Here is a 6,740-nt window from a genome sequence, read left to right on the forward strand (position 1 = left end):
AAAAAAAAGAAGAAGAAGAAAAAAAGAAAAAGAAGAAGAAGAACAACAACAAGAGAAAGAAGTGGAACAACAAGGAGGAGAAGAAGAATGAGAAGATTAGAAGAAGAAGAGGAAGTGGCAATGTAACATATTGCAGGTGGAAAATGTTTGATTACAATGTTAGTGTTGAGAGATTGTAGACCAGAGCGATGCACTCCAGGGTATACGTACGCCAATCTGCCAAAAGCAAAACTCAGCAGATGAATTATTATGATGTACCAAACAAGCTAGAATGAAAGCAACAGGCCAGTTAGAGCAAGAGAAGCATAGGAGAAAGAGTATGGAGCTCTGTAAAATGAAATAGAAATGTTCATACTCTCCCATAAGGAGTAATCATGACTGTGGGGAATTGGAAGAAGATGTAACAGCTAAACGAGAGCATAAGTTGAAAAAGTTCCAATAGAACCTTTTTCAATTTGTCAATTTTGAATTACTTTAAAATCAAATTATTGATCTATTGGTGTATCTTTGCACCAATTAGATCAAGAGAAAGAAAATGAGGATGGTTTTTGAGAGTAAGTGGAGGGAGTGGTGGGCATGAAATATTGAATAGAAAAGACTAAGAAATTGTCAAGAATCACAGATTTATTGATACTTAGAAAGACCGGTTTCGGTTATTACACCATTGTCAATCTCTGATAAACTGATAAACTGATTATCTGATAATCTTATTGAGTTCTGAACAGTTTATCAGAGATTGACAATGTAATAACCGAAACCGGTCTTTCTAAATCAGTGGTTTTGATTCATCTCAAAGAGATGAAATATAGCTAATGATATAATTGAAGCTATCAATTATACTATGAATTTTTCGGAATATGAACAATCAGAACTAGAATTGAATGCTATTTGAATTTTCAATAATATAATAGTATGATTTATCCCGGGGAGAGAAAAATAATATTGTATATAATAATAATATAATAATATATTGTAGCATAATAGGGGAGAGAAAAAGCACAATCAGTTAGAGGAGTAGGAATAGCATGAACATGAGATGATAGAGAAGAGAAGGATCAATCAAAATATTGAATAGAAGAATTAGTAGGAAAAGGATAAGATGTAGAAGAAATTACAGAAGAATTGATGGAAGTAGAATTGTAGAAAGACGCTGGAATGTGCGTACTTTGATTGACTTAGTGGAAAGGTGTCATCAAGCCAGAAACTAGTGCATTCAAGTTTGGATAGGTATGAAGAAGGAGACCGATGACCAACACCTAGAATGAAGAAAGACAAGAGATAAAATCCTATGACATAGAGAGTCTAAAAAGGTAAAGCAAGAAAGAGGTGTAAAGAGAGGACCCTGATTTCACCAAGAAGAAGAATGGAATGGAAAAGTGTAAGAAGAAGTGGAAGAAGAAGAAGAAGAAAGATAATGGAGCCAGAAGTGTACCCGGAGGCACTCCACTTTGCGATGCCACTAGCTGGGCTGTGAAATAAAGAGAAAAGATAGAGATGACCATCACTGATAATGGACCAGGGCTCAGCCAGAATGCCGTTAGCAGCAGAGCGAGAGAGAGCGAAACAATCCGGCCGATAAGAGAGGCGAACAAAAGCTGTTGAAAGCCTCGGCTTCATCTACTACGAAAAACAACAAAACTGAAAGAGTCCGCAAAGGTGTGTAATAGAAGCCCGCTTCCGCCAAGCCGCCGATTTCAGATTCCACCTTCTGGCGGTTCTTATCTGAAGAAGAAGAAGAAGAAGAAGAACAATAAGGCGGAAAAGGAGAAGAATAGAGGATGAGGAAAAGGAGGAGAAGTAGATTGTGGCAAAGTGCGCGCACGGCTACAATCAAACTAATACACAATAAACGCTAAACACTTGTTTTTTAGACCAGCAACGCATGCAATTTATGAAGAGAAAAAAATGATCCTCCGTTACTTCTAGTCACCTTCTGTTTCTGAAAACTTCTTTTTTTCCCATCACCAGTCTCCTTCTCCTCCCTCTTCTTCTTCTTCTTCTTCTTCTTCTTCTTCTTCTTATCCGTCTTCTTGCTTCTCCTTATTCTTCTTATTCTTTCTCTCCTTATCCTTCTGCATCATATTCTCTTTCTCCTTCTGATTATTATCCTTCTCCTTCAGCTTCTCAATCTTCCACTATTTCTTCTTTTTCTTCTTCTTATCCCTCTTCTACCTTCTAATGCTCTTTTTCTTCCACATATTTTTCTTCTCCTCCTCTTCCGCCTCCTCTTTTTTCTCTGCCACCTCCTCCTTATCACCATTCTTCTTCTTTTTATCACATTTGCTTACCCACCCCCTCCCTCTTCATCCTTCTACGTTTTCCTTTTCTTCTTCTTCTCCTTCATCACCTCCTCCACCTCCTCCTCCTTCTTCTCCACACCCTCTTCTATCCTACTCCTCCTTCTTCTCATTTGTCCTTATTTTTTCTCCCTCTCACTCCTCCTCTTTTTTCTTTTTTCTCTTCAACTTCTTCAACTTCTTCTTCACCACCTCCTCCATCTTCACCACCACTTTCTTCTATCGTCCTCCTCCTCACTCTTCTTCTTCCTATCCACATTATTTCTCCTTCACCTCACACCTCCTCATTCTCCTTTCCTTTCTCCTCCTCAACCACATTCCTCTCCTTTCTATCATTCTTTTTATCTACCTTGTTTCTTTTTTGTCTATACTTCCATCAGTGCTCTCAGAACAGAAACACAATTTTTTTATCTGACCACTATCAACATCATTATTGTATGAGTTTGTGCAGTTAGTAAGTTAATAGCTTCAGATGGACGGGAGGCTTTTGCACTAGAAACTTTTAGAGTGCAATCTGGAAGACCTGTTTCCAGGAGGGACTGAGATTTGCTGTGAGTGATAATATGGGCTGCTATTTTGGCTCTCTGACTCTACTGTCGCAAAGCATGATAGAGAATTGGAATGGAATAGGTGGATGGAGAAAACTATGACAACTGAGATGAATTGATTGAGAGTAATAGTAACGAAATGATGTAACGGTTCAAAGTTCTACTGCAAATTGTTCTCACAAATTTTTAGTAATTTTTTGTCATAGTCATTCAATCTCAGATGTTTTCCATGCATGAAATCAAGCCGGTAAACAGCTGTTTACAGAACAAATAAACATATGATTCTTATTACAGCGAACTCTACTGTAATGAAACCATATGATTGTTTTCTTTAGAGTCGAGTATGTTTCCTAGTTCCATAATAAGAACAGCAAAACTGCTACAAAAAAAACCACCTTTAGCGCTCCAGGTGGAAGTTTTGTCAACTTCCACAAAATTCCTGATTCAGAATTTGTGAACTAGGTTATGTCATAGAGAAACAATAGCGTAAGTAGATATCCCATGGTATAGGGCGTTTGTGTCGCAACTTTTACTGTTATCTCAAGCCGATTACTGTTGATGATAGTCGAATTTTGCTGTTTTTTGGGATGAGAGTGTATGATAGGCACAATATGAGAGACTACCAGCGTCACACAGCTTCACGGGAAAGAATTACATGAACTATGTGCTTGAGATAACAGTAAAAGTTGCGACATAAACGTCCTATACCATGGGATATCCACTTATGCTATTGTTTCTCTATGGTTATGTTTATAGAATGCATGTGGTAACTTCAGCTAAAGCAGGTAATGTTTTCTATTTCTCAATTATTCTTCTTTAGATTATTATGACAAAAAATAGTGTACGTTACTTGGACGTGAATGTCTTTTGCAGTGCTCAAATGAAATTCTAGTCTCGGCTATGCCTCGACTAGGAACATCATTCCCGCCTGCAAAAGGCCCCGTCCCGTCCATGTGACGTAAGATACTATTATTCCAGCTTATAAGATTTACATTTTGTTGAGAATAATTTTTCAACAATTTTGAATGGGAAAAGGTGATTCTCATAGAAAATGATCTCATGAACTTATATCATTTTGAGAAATTTCAATGTCTGGAAGATGAAGTTGATGATGATGGTTGAAGCTGAAAATGAGTTGTTTTTCAAAATGTAAGGAGTATTCCAAAATTCGTGATGTTCCATATCCATTTCGTTTGATATAGATAGTAAATTTTCCGAAATCTCTCACATTAATTGGGAAAGTGCCGGTGCACAAAAGCCGGTTAAATTTCAACCGTGATCAATTCCAGGAGATCCAATCAGAGAAGTCTTTCCAAAAAACACCTTCTCTGATTGGTTCTCGTGAACTCAATCACAATTGAAATTTAACCGGCTTTTGTGCAACCGGGCCAAAATCTGTTAAACGAATAACATACAGTACTAACTTCAAGCAGCATTTAATAAAGTTGTAGAATGAATTCAAAAAATATTCCCCAGCCTTCAAACCACTTTCATAAGCCAAACTTTATTAACCGGCTTCTCAATTTCGTTCAATGTCTAACATGCATTCAATTAGGCTACTGTAATTCAAATTATTTCTCTCCAACACACTATCGAGCCATATCTTGTTACTGATATCTGATTCAGTTGCTGGATCTACAGATTCCAAGCTACAAATCTACACTATTCCAAGCTACAAATCTAATTTTATCGATACGTTTGCAACGTGAAAGTACAAGTGAAAACGTGTTGGATACAATGATCTCCACTAAATGATGGATGTATATTTATCTTTAGAGTCTGATAGAGGGAGAGTGTGTGATAGAGAGGGTATAATATAGAGACGGACAGACAGAGAGAGAGAGAGTGTGAGAAAGAGGGTGGGATGGGAGGGAGGGAGAGAGATATATAGATAGATAGATTTCATTTTTGAATTGTTACTAGGCTTGTAGCCTACGGTAACATGGTTACAATAATAATATTACAGTTTTACAAATTATCTTAAATGAACACGGTTACATGACATGATTTCATTACATTCTTATAATAATAATAATAATAATATAATAATAATATAATAATAATATATAATAATAATAATAATAATAATAATAATAATAATAATAATAATAATAATAATAATAATAATATAATAATAATAATAATTCTTACCTTTTTCCTTCGTCCTGGTAACCCCCAGAAGAAGGGAGTTTATTATAGAAAATATAACAAACAAAAATGAAAAATACACTTATAAAAAGAAATCTTACAAACAAAACAAATGAAGAATAATAAAAAAAAGCAAGAATGACAAAAGATAAGAAGATTCTCTTCCAGTAGAACATTTCAAATATTATAAACCAGACGAATTATAAATTCGTCAAGCTTTACATTATATTAAAAAAACCATAGAAATAGTACATTGATATAATCAATCAGTGACCCCAAAATAATAACTATCAATTTAAATCATATCAAAAGAATATAATAATAATAATAATAATACAAGATCATATAATTATTCATAACAATATAGTGAAATAAAAAAGGATAAAAATTATCCAGAGAGATTGATTGATTGATTGAGTACTTTATTTATGTAGATTACAATATATACTGGCTTATACACTTATATACAATAGCTTACAATACAGCAAAATTATAGATGAATTTACATAATATAGACTAAGAAAATAATTATTGAACTGTATATGATATGAAAAAGTAATTGAAGAGCTCGATTCCAAAACCTGCTAAGTCAATTTTTTCTGATTTCTGTTTTTTAGATTATATCTCATCAGAGCATATGACTTTATCATTTGCTAGTGTGTTTCTAGCCAAAGCCTGCTTCCTAAAGCTGTAATCACCATTCAAACATTAGATTTTTTTCCAAAACCTGTCAAGTCAACTAGTTGTTCTTTTCCAATCCATGCCAAGTCACTGCGCATGCGCACTTGGTATCTTCCAGCGTTCCTTCCATCACAGCTGATTCGATTCTTGTTTGCAATCCACTATTCTTAACCTTGCTCTTGTTAATAGTGAGTATCACGATGGATTTTGGAGATTATAATAAACATTATTGTGATACATGATGGTAATCAAAATAAAGACAATGTTTTTATATACGTCTGGGCACAAAATGAACAGACTCGAGATTCTAATACAGTTTGCTCAGCCATTATAGATTTTCTCGAAATGATCGAAATTAAGTATGCTAGAGAGGAGAAAAAACCATATGAGCTGATGTTGTTTTCCGACTCCTGTTCCAGTCAGAATAAGAATAAAGCGATGCTATTCACATTATCTCGCTTCATTGAGCAAACAAAAATCTTCAAAAGGATCCAGCATATTCTTCCTGTGAGGGGACATAGTTACATGCCCCCTGACAGAGTATTTGGGAGAATTGAAAAAGTACTCAGAAAAACTGAGGTGATTGTTTCCCCTGCAGAATATTCAAAGATTTTTGAAGAATTTGGTACAGTTAGGGTCTATGGAAAGGTCTGGTCCTGCTACAATGTTAAAAGTGTAGCTGAATGTACATTGAAATCAAAACTCCCATTCAAAATGATAGAACAAAAAGGTTTTGAATTTTGTAAAAATAAGAAGACTTTAGGATGCAAGACTGTGTACAGTATGGACTATATTCACTGTATTGCTAAGCGCCCAAAAGTGCTTTCTTTTCATACCCTGTCATTAAAAAAAATAGGGAACAGGTGCTCTATAAGTGAAGAAAAGAAAAATAACGTGAGAAAACTTCTGAAGTATGTTGAACCTCTCTCAGCCGAGAGTAGAGTTTTCTATGATGATTGTCTAAGAAATGAGAGTAATGTTGTTGTTGAGCCAGAGGTAGAAGAACAAGATTCATATGGAAGTGTATTCTTTTAAATGCAGGTTTGAGTGACAGGAATATTATTCT

The sequence above is a fragment of the Nilaparvata lugens genome, chromosome 12, assembly GCF_014356525.2.
Source record: "Nilaparvata lugens isolate BPH chromosome 12, ASM1435652v1, whole genome shotgun sequence".
Classification (NCBI taxonomy): Eukaryota; Metazoa; Arthropoda; class Insecta; order Hemiptera; family Delphacidae; genus Nilaparvata; species Nilaparvata lugens.